General features: G+C 37.2%; 2 pseudogenes; one reads left to right on the top strand and one right to left on the bottom strand.

Moving 5' to 3' along the window:
- The first annotated feature begins 8,657 nt into the window (after positions 1 to 8,657).
- On the top strand, positions 8,658 to 9,701 carry LOC102731494 (olfactory receptor 8B3-like; annotated as a pseudogene).
- A 354-nt stretch (positions 9,702 to 10,055) lies between these two features.
- Positions 10,056 to 11,085, bottom strand: LOC102731189 (glyceraldehyde-3-phosphate dehydrogenase pseudogene; annotated as a pseudogene).
- Positions 11,086 to 13,157: the final 2,072 nt, after the last annotated feature.

Below are 13,157 nucleotides of genomic sequence, written 5' to 3'. Positions count from 1 at the left end.
AATCTGATTTCTAGAGTTACCATATTATTAGATTCATATGTTCAGTTTTCAACAAGAAATCACAAAATATACAAAGAAACAGGTTTGGGCCCTTCAAAGAAATAGCAAATCAACAGAAACTGTCCCTGAAAAAGGCTTCATGGCAGATCTATTAAACAAAGACTTTAAAATAACTGTTTCAGGAGGCTGAAATATGTAAAGGAAGATGGGGAGAGAGTCAATAAAACAATAAAAAACAAAATGGAAATACCAATAAAGACACAGAAAACCTAAAAAGAAGCCAAAAAAGAAATTCTGGACCTGAAAATTGCAATAACTGTAATGAAAAATTCACTAGAGCAATTCAAAGGCATATTTGAACAGGCAAAGGAAAGGATCAGTGAACTCAAAAGTAGAACAATGGAGATTATCAAATCTGAGGGACAAAAAGGAAAAAGATTGAAGAAAAGTGTATAGAATCTAAAAGATCTGTGTGATAACATCAAGCTCATCAACATACTCATTGTGAGAGTCCAGGAGAAGAGAAAGTGTCAGAATATCTGAAGAGAAAATGACTTAAAACTTCCCAAGTATGATGAACATCATGAATGTAAACATCTAAGAAACCCATTGAATTTTAAGAAAGATGACCTCAAAGGAACTCACACCTAGACACATGGTAATTAAACTTTTGCAAGACAAAACAAAGGGAGAATCTTGATAGTAGCAAGAGAGAAATGACACATCACATAAAAGAGACCATTAGCAAACTTAGCAGATTTCTCATCAGAAACTTTGGAGGCAAGAAGGCAGTGGATTAATATGTTCAAAGTACTAAGTAAATCTCTCAAAAAACTGTCAACCCAGAATCCTGTACCCAACAAAACTTTTCTTCAAAAGTGAGGAAGAAATTAAGACATTTCCAGATACACAAAAGCTTAAAGAGTTCATTGTCTTGTAATAAATGCTTAAGGGAGTCCTGTAGTGTGAAATGAATACTACATAGTAACTTTAAGCCACATAAAGAAATGAAGTTTTCAATTAATGTAAGTCCATGGGCAATTTTAAAAAAGGTAGTGTCATTATAAAAATAGTATGTAACTCCACTTTTTTTTCTACATGATTTAAGAGACAAGTACATTAAAAAATAAGTAAAAGTCTAAAAGCTAGTATTATTGTAACTTTGGTTTGTAACTCCACATATTATTTCCTACATAATTTAAGATAGTAATGCATGTAAATTAATTATTAATTTACGTTTTGGGTGTCATATAACAAAGATGTAGTTTTGTGATCTCAATCACTGAAAGGAGGTTGTACAGATATAAAAGCACATAATTCTTACATGTTATTGAAGTTAAATTGGTATAAATTCAAATAAGAGTATTATAATGGTAGGATATTCAATATAATTAATCTCCATGGTAACCACAAAGAAATATTTATAGAGTATTCCCAAAAGAAATGAAAAATATTTAAACCTTTTAGTACAAAAGGCAACTAAACAACAACAAAAGAGTACTGTAGGAAATATGGAACAAAAAGCTATAAGACAAATGGAAAACAAATAGTAAAATGATAGAAGTAAATCCCTCCTTATCAGTAATTATTTCAAATATAAATAGATTAAGACCTCCAAACAAAAAATAGAGATAGGAAGAATGGATTAAAAAAAAAAGGAATTCAACTATATGCTGTATACAAGAGACTCCCCTTAGGCCCAAAGACCCTAATAGGTTGAAAGTGAAAGGAAGCCAAAGATTTTCTGTGAAAATACTAACCAAAGTAGAGCAGGAGTGGCTATACTGATATAAAACAAATAGACTTTTAATAAAAGAACTTTGCAAGATAACAAACAACACTACAGAAATACAAAGGATTATAAGAGAATACCATGAAAACTTATATGCCAACAAATTGAACAACCTAGAAGAAATAGATAAATTACTAGAAACATAATCTCCCAGAATTGAATCAGGAAGAAATAGAAAATTTGGACAGACCAATTACCAGTAATGAAATTGAATCAGTAATCAAGTAACTCCCATCAAACAAAAGTCTAGGACCAGACAGCTTCACAGGTTCTACCAGACATTTAAAGAAGAGTTAATACCTATTCTCAAACTATCCCAAAAAATAGAAGAGAAAGGAAAACTTCCAAATTCAGTCTACGAGGCCTGCATTATCCTGGTACCAAAACGAGATAAAGACACTACAAGAAAAACAAAATAAAACAAAACATAGATGCAAAAGTCCTCAACAAAGTATTAGCAAACTGAATCCAATAATACATTAAAAAAATCATTCACCATGATAAAGTGGGATTTATTCCCAAGAAGCAAGGGTGGTTCAATATTTGTAAATCAATCAGTGTGATACATCACATCAGTAAGAGAAAGGATAAAAACCGTATCATTTCCATACATGCAGAAAAAGCATTTGACAAAGTACAACCATTCATGATAAAAACTCCCAAAACAGTAGGTTTGGAATATTCTTCAATATAATAAATGTCCTATGAGAAACTGCAGCTGACATCAGATTCAATGGTGAAAAACTGAGAACTTTACCCCTAAGATTGGGAAAAAGATAAGGATATCTCACCACTTTTATTTCACATAGTACTGGAAGTCCTAGGGCAACAATTGGACAAGAAAAAGGACTAAAAGGCATCCACATTGATAAGGAAGAAGTAAAACTTGCACTATTTGTAAATGACATGATACTATATATAGAAAATCCTAAAGACTCCACCAAAAATCTACTAGAACTGATAAATGAATTCAGTCAATTTGCAAGATACAATATCAATGTACAGAAACCTGTTGCATTTCTATACACTAATGATTAAAAATCAGAATAGGAAATTAAGAAGCAATCTTATTTACAATTGCATCAAAAATAATAAAATACCTAGGAATAAACTTAACCAAGAAAGTGAAACACCTGTACTCTGAGAACTATAAAACATTGATGTAAGAAATTGAAGATGACACAAACTAATGGAAAGATATTCTATGCTCCTAGATTGGAAGAAAAATATTGTTAAAATGTCCATACTACTCAAAGCAATCTATAGATTTAATGCAATCCCTATAAAAATACCAACAGCATTTTTCACAGACCTAGAATAAATAATCCTAAAATTTGTATGGAAACACAAAAGACCCTGAATAGCCAAAACAATCTTGAAAAAGAAAAACAAAGCTGGAGGTATCACAATTCTAGATTTCAAGTTATGTTACAACACTGTACTAATCAAAACAGTATGATACTGGCACAAAGATAGACACATAGATCAATGGAACAGAATAGAAAGCCCAGAAACAAACCAATGATTATATTGTCAATCTTTGGCAAAGGAGTCAAGAACATGAGATGGGAAAAAGATAGTCTTCAACAAATGGTGTTGGGAAAACTGGACAGCTACATGCAAAAGAATGAAACTGGACCACTTTCTTATAACATACACAAAAATAAACTCAAAATGGGTTAAAGACTTAAATATGAGACCTGAAACCATAAAAATCCTGGAAGGGAACACAGGTAGTAATTTTTGACTTCCACCATAGGAACATTATTCTAAATATGTCTCCTGAGTCAAGAGAAGCAAAACAAAAAATAAGTTGTTGGGACTACATTAAAATAAAAATCTGCACAGTGAAGGAAACAGTCAACAAAACTAAAAGGCACTACTGCATGGAGCACTGGGTGTTATACGCAAACAATGAATCATGGAACACTACATCAAAAACTAATGATGTAATGTATGGTGATTAACATAACATAATTAAAAAAAAACTAAAAGACAACCTATGGAATGGGAGAAGATATTTGTAAATGACATATCTGATAAAGGGTTAATATCCAAAATATATAAAGAACTTATACAACTCAACACCTAAAAAAACAATCTGATTAAAAAATAGGCAGAAGACATGAATAGACATTTTCCCAAGGAAGACATACAGATAGCCAGCAAACACATGAAAAGATGCTTAACATCACTGATAATCAGGGAAGTGCAAATCAAAACCACAATGAGATATCACTTCACACCTGTCAGAATGGCTAAAATCAACAACACAAGAAACAGCAAGTGTTGGCAAGGATGTGGAGAATAAGGAACCCTCATGCATTATTGGTTAGGAATGCAAACTGGTACAGCCACTGTGAATGATAGTATGGAGTTCCCTCAAAAAGTTAAAAATAGAATTACCCCATGATCCAGTAATTGCAATCCTGGATATTTATCAAAAAAATACAAAAACACTAATTTGAAAGAATATATGCACCTCTGTATTTATTGCAGCATTATCTACAATAGCCAAATTATGGAAGCAGCCCAAGCGTCTATCAAAAGATGAATGCATAGGGGCGACTTGGTGGCTCAGTCATTAAGTGTCTGCCTTTGGCTCAGGTCATGATCCCAGGGTCCTGGGATCAAGCCCCACATCAGGCTCCCCACTCTGCTGGAAGCCTGCTTCTCCCTCTCCCACTCCCTCTGGTTGTGTTCCCTCTCTTGCTGTGTCTCTCTCTGTCAAATAAATAAATAAAATTTTTTTAAAAAGATGAATGGATAAAGAAGATGTGGTGTGAATTGATTCAGAAAAAGCACTGGACCAAACTCAACATCCTTTCATGATAAAAATTTTCAACTGACTAAGACTAGAAGGAAAATACCTCAACAGAATAAAAGCTGTGTTTGAAATCTGGGAGCTTTTTCCTCAAAGGTCAGGGTCAAGGGAAGGACGCTCACTCTCACAGCCTCTATTCAACACAGCATTAGAATTTCTAGCCAGGACATTAGGCAAGAAATAGAAATAAATAGTATCCAAATTGGAAAAGAATAAGGAAAAATATCTCTCTTCTCAAATGTTAAAATCTTATATGTAGAATATTCTAGTCGACAAAAAATTAAAACCACAAAGGAATTTAGGAAAGTAGCAGGATACAAAGTCAACACACAAAGTTCAGATGCCTTTATATACACTAATAATGAACAATCCTTAAGGGAAATTAAGAAAAAAACAGTTTCATTTATAGCAGCATCAAATAGGATCAAATACTTAACCAAGGAGATAAAAGACTTGTAAAATGAAAATGAAAAAACATTCCGTAAATACGGAAGACATAAATAAATAGAAACATACTCTGTGTTCAGAGGTTGGAAGACTTACTATTGTTAAGATGTTAATGCTGCCCAAAGTGATCTACAGATTCAACACAATTCAAATCAAAATTCCAATGACTTTTTTTTGCAGAAATAGAAAAACCCATCCTAAAATTCATATGGAAACTCAGGGACCCTGAACAGCCAAAACAATCTTGAAAAGGAGTAAAGCAGGAAGACTCATACTTCCTGGTTACAAAACTTACTACAAAGCTACAGTAATCAAAAGAGCGTGGTACTGGCATAAAGTTGAACAGAAAGACCAATGGAATACATGAGAAAACCCTGATTAATTCTTGCATAAAATGGAAGATTTTTTTGTATATGACACCATAACAAAGGCAACAGAAGCAAAGATAGATAAGTGGGATTATATCAAATAAAAAGCTTCTTCAGAGCAAAGGAAACAATCAGCAAAATGAAAGGCCAACCTACAGAATGGGAGGAAATACTTGTAAACCATATATCTGTTAAAAAGTTATATCCAAAATAGGCAAGGAACACCTAAAACTCAATAGTAATAATAACACAAAAGAAATAACTCTATGAAAAAGTGGGCAAAGGACCCGAATACACATTTCTCCAAAGAAAGCATGTACATGGCCAACAAGTATATGAAAAGATGCCCAATATCACACTAATCACCGGGGAAATGCAAATGCAAACCCCAATGAGATATCACCTCATGTCTGTTAGAATGGCTATTATCAAAAGGACAATAGATAACAGGCATTGGTGAGTTTGTAGGGCAAAAAAGGAAACCTTGTACAGTGTTGGTCAAACTGTACAAAGTTTCCTTTATGTAAGAAGAGTAAGTCCTGGAGATCTAATGTACACTAATGTCACTATAGTTAACAATACTTTAGTGCATACTTTAAATTTGCTAAGAGGGTAGATCTGAGATGTTCTCACTATAAAATAAAGGTAACTATGTTAGGTGATAGATACTTTAACTTGATTGTGATGATTATTTGACACTGTTTACAAATATAAAATCAAGTCATTCATCTTAAATATATAAAATTATGGGGTGCCTGGGTGGCTCAGTCAGTTAAGCAGCTGCCTTCAGCTCAGGTCATGATCTCAGGCTCCTGGGATCGAGCCCCGAGTCCAGTTCCCTGTGCAGTGGAGAGTCTGCTTCTCTCTCTCCCTCTACTGCTCCCCCTGCTTGTGCTCTCTTGCTCACCCTCTCTCTTCAAATAAATACATAAAATCTTAAAATATATATATATATATAATTATTATTTTAAATTATACCCTGTAAAGATGGGAAAGAAAAAGAAATAACTTGGACTCAATTTCTTCTTTAGTTATACTGAGGCTGAATCATAGTTTCAAGATTTGCTTTCATGACAAAATTGCAGTTGCCCCAGATAATGGAGATCTATTGAAAGTTCTTGACGTAGGGAATAACAGATCTGAGCTTTCAGAGCTCATTCTAGCAGCAGTTTAAATGGTAAAATAAGAGGGCATTTGTGGAAATCCTAGAAAATAATTAGGAGCCACTATAGTTCGGTAGTAGAGTTAAAATAAAACCTAAAAACTGCCTGAATTTGTGTGGTGGCTCAGGAAAGGGGTGGAGGTCATTGCGGTTATAGACTATTGCTTAGCATGTGGGATATATGGAAATATTCTGAAGGTTTGTAACCAGAGAACCACATCATTTTCAGAAATATTTATTGAGTTCCTAGTATGTACACTATATGTACTTAAATAAATTAGACAAAAATGATGGTTATAGAACTTATGATTTATTGGAGCACACAGGAATAAAAGGGAAAAATATCTGATGAGTGTGATGATGGAGGCTCTCTTGGAATTTATGAGAATCTATATAATGACAGCTGACATTAATTGACCATTTACCATGGGACAGGCACTGTTCCAGCCATTTTACTTACCATCATCATAACAATCAAAAGAAAATGGCATTATTTTTACCATTCCTATTTTACAATGAAAAATCAGAGGAAAAACGAAATTAAGTAATTTACTTGGGGTTTTATTAGTAATAGTGAAGGTAGGATTCATGCACTCTCAAACTCTTTAGGTCCTATTATTTTGTGTGTGTGTGATGAGAAGAAATAGATGACCTCTTACTGAAATATTACAAAAAACCCAGCAGAACGGTCAGGTACACATTTCCAGTAGATGTTTAGAAGTAAAAACTCTAGAAGGAATATACGACATTGCAAATTATTTTAGAGATATCTCAAGAAAGAGACAATTGACGTGAGATGCTCCCTTTTGAAAAAATATCAGATAAAGGAATGAAGAATGCTGGAGGCAGAACCCTTGGAGAAAATTTTCCATTTAGGATATGGGAAGAAAGAGGGAAATAAACAGTGTAGTAGATTTCCCTTCAGAGATGAAGATGACAGGGAGATAGGAGTTCATTTTTGGCTCTGTCATGGGAGATGGACAATCCCTAGAGTGATGAGAAACCTAGAGTAAATTTGGAGTCCCTAAGGACCTAAAGACAGATGTGTGGTCTAGGGTGTAAATACAATCCTCTTCTTTCTCTTTTACATCTAGAATCTAATCCCAAGGGGAAGAGACTGAGCAAGCTTCTACTCTATTTATAAGCAGGTGCATTGTATCATTAAACTCACATTTAATCATCTGTATCTTATCAAGGGGCAAATGAGATAAAAATAGACAGTTTTCCTCTGCTGCTTGAGAGAACTCAAAGTCATAATCAGAAGTTATGACCTGTAGTTTGGAAAGGTTTCTAGGGCATACCTGGAATTAAGTGTATGCAAAATCGTTTTAGAATAAAGGGACAAAAGCCTCAGAACCTGAAATTGCCCTTCCAGGACTGCAGGGGTAAAAAACAATGATAAAGAAGCACTGAAATATTCTGGCCTAAGGAGGGTGAGTTCTTGAATTCCCTTTATATGAGTGTCCCTCTTGTTGTGAGATGGAAATCCAGAGATCAAAGATATGCAGCTTTCTTTTTCATTTTGTGCAGTTCTGAGATTCAAGTGAGGAGGAATCTCTTCAAGGGGAAAAGGGGATATTCACAGAGTTAAGGAGTGCAAGGGTACAATATCTCTGTCAGTAAGTTCCCTCTCCATGGATGGAAGTCTCACTCTTCAGGATTTATGGCTTTTATTCTGTGACATGGGGCTTGTTCTAGACTCTTAGTTTTTGATTAGAAACAATGTTCTTAGTCCCTACCCCGCCCCAAGTCTAATGTGCACCAGGTTAGAGTATCTCTGCCTCCCTTTTTGCTTGATGGGAGGTTGAAGTGAAGGAAGAGAGATGGTGAGTCCAGAGAAGGACAATTGTGTCTTGGTCCATCCTGCTTCTCCCTTCTCCCTTGGTTTTTCCAGCAATCGTGTTTGTATATGGTAGGACTGGACTTCCCTCTCTAGGCTAAATTGTGGTACTCTTTGCTCTATTTAGCTTATAAACCTCTAATAAAGGGGGAGTTAGTGTTTCTCAGTATCACTATAGAGACAAAGGTAGGTTTTCTGGGTCCAGATTTGGTTAGTCTCAGACCTCAGATATTCCCAGTGTATATTCCCTTTTGTAGGTCAAGATATTGTGGGATGAGCTGGCTTTTTCTCTAATGTAATCCCGTTTTCCTGTGCTCACAGATCATGCTTGGAGAAAAATGGCTCCTACAAACTCCTCTTTTGTGACTGAATTCATCCTGCTGGGGCTAACAGACCTACCAGATCTCCAGCTCCCCCTCTTCTGTCTGTTTCTAGTCATGTATGTGGTTGCCGTGTTGGGAAATTTGTGCTTGATAACTCTAATCGGGCTGAATTCACACCTCCACACCCCCATGTACTTTTTCCTCTTCAGTTTGTCCTTCATAGACCTCTGTTACTCTTCTGTGTTTACACCCAAAATGCTGATTAACTTCACATCAAAGAAGAATATTATCTCCTACCTGGGGTGCATGACCCAGCTTTACTTTTTTTGTTTTTTTGCTATTTCTGAATGTTATGTGCTGATACCAATGGCCTATGATCGCTATGTGGCCATCTGTAACCCACTTTTGTATAATGTTGCTGTGTCCCCTAAAATGTGTTCCAGCCTTATGCTTAGTTCATATTTGATGGCATTTTGGGTGCTATGGCTAACACTGGATGCATGCTGAGACTGACCTTTTGTGATGCAGCCATTATCAAGCATTATTTGTGTGATATCTTCCCTCTGCTCCAGCTCTCCTACACGAGCACTTATGTCAATGAGCTGGTGGTTTTCACTGTGGTGGACATCGACATCATTGTGCCCAGTGTCACCATCTTTGTCTCCTATGGTTTCATCCTCCAGCATCCTGCGCATCAGCTCCACTGAGGGCGGGTCCAAAGACTTCAGCACCTGCAGTTCCCACATAGTTGCTGTTTCTCTTTACTTTGGGTTAGGTGCATTTGTGTATCTTAAACCATCTTCTGTTGGGTCTATGGATGAGGGAAAAATCTCCTCTATCTTTTATACCAATGTGGTTCCCTTGATGAACCACTTCATTTACAGCTTGAGAAACAAAGACATTAAACTTGTTCTGAGACAAACCCAGAGTAGGAGGGTGTTTTGATCAGAATCACTGTCTGTGGGCATAATTATAAGACTGGTATATTCTGTTTCTTTTGTCAGAATAGTTTAGGTGGGAGTGTTCATATCCTATATATTTGTTACCGTTGTGAAGGAAATTTGATTTTTCTGTCAGTTTGTTTCCAATTTTTTTTGGCTGGATACAGTATACTTTATTGTTGGTACATGACAAGGTAGGGCTCCTCAATTCCCTCCTATACTTCAGGGGTTCTGGGATGGAGACTATAGAGGTGTGGAAATTCTCAGTGTGTTGGGGGATGTGTTGGGGCATGTACTCCCTACCAGCTGAGAGCCTCTTTCTTCTTGTTCTGTCTAGTGCTATTGGTCCAGTGGGCTCTTATTCCTTGGCAGCCATATAGCCCATAAGTTCACCAGCCAGTTGCTGTAGCCAAATTCATTACCATACTAGAATATGAACTTGACTAAGTGGTCATTGAGGACAGTGACAGCCCCAGCATTGAAGGTAGAAGATTGGGTGTCATTTTTAAAGTTGCAGGAGACTACCTGGTCCTCAGTGGGGCCCAGGATGCTCTTGAGGCGGTCCTCCAATGCCTGCTTCACCAGCTTCTTGATGTCATAGTACTTGGCAGCTTTCCCCAGGCGGCAGCTCAGATCCACAACTGACACTTTGGGGTGGGGGGACATGGAAGGCCATGCCAGTGAGCTTCTTATTTAACTCAGGGATGACCCTGACTACAGCCTTGGTGGCATAAGTAGAAGCAGGAATGATGTTCTGGGAAGCCCCTCAGCCATCATGACACAGTTTCCCAGCCAGGCCTGGCATGGTCTTCTTGGTGGCAGTTATGGCATGGACTGTGGTCATGAGTTCCTCCACAATGCCATTGTTGTAATGGATGACCTTGGCCAGAGAGGACAAGCAGCTGGTGCTGCAGGAGGCATTGCTGACAATCTTGAGAGAGTTGTCATATTTCTCATGGTTCACACCCATTGCAAATATGAGGGCATCAGTAGAATGGGCAGAGATGCTGATCCTCTTGGCCCCACCTTCGGGTAAGGAGCATCCTTCTCCAGTGGACTCCACAGCATACTCAGCACCAGCATCGCCCCATTTGATGTTGGTGGGATCTCGCTCCTGGAAGATGGAGATGGGCTTTGCATTGATGACAGGGTTCCTCTTCTCAGCCTTGACTGTGCCTTTGAGTTTGCCATGGGTGGAATCATACTGGAATATGCAGGTCATGTAGTTGAGGTCAATGAAGGTGTCCTTGATGGTGACAGCATCCACTTTGTCAGAGTTAAAAGCACCCCTGGTGACCCAGTGCCCAATGGGGCCAAATCTACTTACTCCAACCTTCACCATCTTGTCTCTGGGATGGTGCTGTCACTGCACCAGAAGATGTAGCTGTGTGTCACACAGGGAGGAGCAGAGAGCCCAATTTGTTTCCAATTTTTTAATAATAGATCTTCCTTCCTTATCATTTTCACAATGTCTTCTCCTTTTACCACTTTAACCATTTATGAATAACATTAACAAATTTATCTCTGTTTTTTACATTATCATTATGGAATTTGTTTTTTTCTCCTGGAAAAGGATAAATAGGTCTGTTAATGATCATGTAAAGTAACACTATGGTGATCTTATACCTGTGGGGGTTTCTTATACTATGCTTTTAGAATCAGGAATCAGATAATCTTTACTCCTGTCTATACCCTTCCCTGGCCTGTAATGTGTCTCCTTGAAATGTCACTGTTTCACAGATACAGCAGGTTCCAGAACATCTATAAAATATAATCCACTTTCCAGCTAAACACTATGTGTTAAGCTTCTTTTGACAGAGATTTCATATTTACCATAGGACACATACATGATCCTCAATATATATTTATTGCATAGACATGATACAGAAGCTGAGAAAAGTTAATGAGTTAAGTCATACAGCTTATTAAGGAAACACCTAGATAAAGTGTAGCCTCCTGATTTCAAGTCTACTGCTCTTTCAAATATACTTTTTTTCTACTTCATTTTATTATTTTTATTTTATTTCAGTAATCCTGAAATATAAGAACATTTATTATTTTGAAAGTTGACTGTGCTTTGTTGGCTTACACATGAATATCCCTCAGGGTAATGGTTGTTTTAGGAAAATAGTTTGATAGTTCTTCCTCTTGAAAGAGAAGTCCTATTAGGCTGGGGTAGTTGAGAGAGAATTGACTGAAACAGGGAGCTTTTCTGCAAATTAATTAAAAAAATATTTTAGAATGTTTGCAAGTACTAATAATTCAGAGACTAGGGCACAGGAGAGAAAGGAACCCAGCAACAAACATTAGGCCAGGACCCAAAAACTGCATGGACAATAAGCAAGAAATCTCTCTGTAAAAAAGGACTATGAGGTTTAAAACCACATTTCATCTGACTTTGTATCCTACTCTTTAGAGTACTGCAATTTCCCTCAGTGTCTATACAGCTTTGATAAAACTTATAATGCACAATGATCCTACAATAATAGTGTTTTGGGGAATGAAGGCCAAAGGGCCAAATTGGTCTCCACATTTATGAGGAACCAGGAACATAGAGAACAGGAGATTAAATAGTTTTTGTTATTCAAAACGCAAGATGAAGGAATTTAGAAAGCAAATGATGGGAAGAAGACAGCTCTTTTTGTGATTCTTCCTTTCTAGAAAGCTCTAGAAATATTATGGAGACCACAGGATTTCTCTAGGTAGGATAAAAGCACAAGTCATTTGATATTTAAACCAGGAGATGGGCATTAAGGAGGGCACATGTTGTGGTGAGCACTTGGTGTTAAAGCAACTATTGGAACATTGAACACTACAACAAAAACTAATGATGTACTATATGATGGCTAGCTGAACATAATAATAATTTAAAAAAAACAGGTAAAGTAGCAGGGCTGGAGGACCTGGGAACAGCTAAATCACTCCTGTTTTTGTTGGCTTCCGTGTGCTGCTTCCATATGGATTTTAAGTTACAAAAACCCTGAAATAGCAGCTGGGAGAGCAATGACAACTTGAAACATTTGGTGAATAAACCAGACTGTGACAATTTCTTTTCTGAAATAGGATGTTGGATTATTTTTCTTTTGAGAAAACACAAAAAGATGACTACTTTAAAAGTCCTTAATCCAGGGGGAAAGATGGCAGAGGAGTAGGGGACCCTATTTCAACTGGTCCCTGGAATTGAGCTGGATATCTACCAGACCACTCTGAGCACCCACAAAACCAGCCTGACATGTAAGAAGATCTGGATCTCTACAAACAGAATATAGCAGGCGGTTGGTTTCGAGGTACAAAGCGGAGAGCCATGATTCTTCGGGCAGATATCGGAGGATAAACGGCAGTGGGAGGGTGCCTGGCCATGGGGATCCGCCACCACCGGTGAGTGACAGCCTTCCGCGCTGCAGACGGGGCACAGACTCGCAGACCGGTAGCCTCGGGAAAGGACTTTAGGGCAGCCCCC

Source organism: Leptonychotes weddellii, chromosome 11, assembly GCF_054177405.1.
Source record: "Leptonychotes weddellii isolate Sample4059 chromosome 11, ASM5417740v2, whole genome shotgun sequence".
NCBI classification, from domain to species: domain Eukaryota; kingdom Metazoa; phylum Chordata; class Mammalia; order Carnivora; family Phocidae; genus Leptonychotes; species Leptonychotes weddellii.
This window is presented reverse-complemented; position numbering and strand designations above follow the sequence as displayed.